The following is a 1,347-nucleotide window of genomic DNA, read 5'->3' as shown; positions in this document are numbered from 1 at the left end:
ATAATATCCCATCATATTCTATAATGCTTCTATTCTGGGGTTTCACTGCAATCCAATATCCTTTTAAAATCTCATTCTTTTAAGTCCTGGAGATCTCATGCTTGGAAGTCTCAGGTTTTCATTCTGACTTCAATTACAGGGTACCCTTGTTTTGCAAAGAAAAATTATCTAGTGAAGCTGAATTCATGGCAACATTCTGTGAAGCACACATGCATTCTGAACATTCTCCCCAAAGAAAACAACTAGTCAATTTCTTGCCAATGTTCTGGTGAAAAAAGAAATTAGAGATCAGTTCTGTGATTCACTAGGCATTGTAATGCCCCAACACTGCGATCTAAACTTTCTGGTAATTGCTGTCTCTCCCTTGTTCTCTATCTCTCCTTGTTTTACTTTCAGAGTCCAGGAATTCTTTCCTTATGTCAGTCAGTCACTTCCTTGTAATTTTTCTCCCTTCTTATCTCCGGATGAGTCAAAAACTATTTCTCACAGGTCTAAACCCACTGCCATCAAGTCGATTCTAACTTATAGTGATCCTCTAGGAAACCATAGGGTTCTTCATCTTTCTCCCACGGAGCAGCTGGTGGGTTTGAACCACTGACCTTTTGGTTAGCAGCCAAATGCTTTAACCACTATGGCACCAGAGCTATTACCTGTTCTCAGGGAATAAGATAGATAGAGTAGTATAAGGAATATCTGACTATTGGTAGAGGTCTGAGTTCTAATAGCAAGCTATGTGACCTTAGACAAGTCACTTCCCCTATCTGGGTGTTAGTCCCCTCACAGGAAAATAATGATCACAGTAACAATAAAAATATACTAAGCATATTGTATGTGCCAAACACTGCACTAAGAACTTTATGTCATTTATTTAATCCTTGCCATGTTTCTATAATGAGCTTATTTGGCTGCTAACCAGAAGGTCAGTGGTTCAAACCTATCAACTGCTCCGAGGGAGGGAGCTGAGACAATTTACTTCTGTAAAGATTTATAGCCTTGGAAACACAATGGGAGTGGCTATGAATTGGAATCAACTCAATGGCAGTGGGTTTGGGTTTATGTTTCTGTAAGGCAGGGGTTATTATGATCCCCATTTTACAAATGAGGAAACTGAGGCTTAGAGCGGTTATATCACCGCCTCCAGTTATTACAGCTTATAATTCAAGTTCATCTGACTGACATTCTTACCTGTAAAATACAGGAAGTAGGCTACTTTATTTCTAAGGTTATTTCATTTCATGATCTAGAATCTACAAACTCTCACTGGCCTCCTTACTCTGCTTGGGTGTTGTTGTTGTTGTTGTTGTTATATGCCGTCGAGTAGGACCCGACTCATAGCGACCCCTCCTT

General features: G+C 39.6%; 1 protein-coding gene across 1 annotated transcript in view; it reads right to left on the bottom strand.

Annotated features, from left to right (window-relative positions):
* Positions 1-1,347, bottom strand: part of PAK3 (p21 (RAC1) activated kinase 3) — a 116,024-nt gene that overhangs the window by 38,272 nt on the left and 76,405 nt on the right. The window lies entirely within an intron of this gene.

The sequence above is a fragment of the Orycteropus afer genome, unplaced genomic scaffold, assembly GCF_000298275.1.
Source record: "Orycteropus afer afer isolate SDZICR_OR568_19922 unplaced genomic scaffold, OryAfe1.0 scaffold00352, whole genome shotgun sequence".
NCBI classification, from domain to species: domain Eukaryota; kingdom Metazoa; phylum Chordata; class Mammalia; order Tubulidentata; family Orycteropodidae; genus Orycteropus; species Orycteropus afer.
Note: the sequence above shows the minus strand (reverse complement) of the source record. Positions and strands in the feature narration are given on the sequence as shown.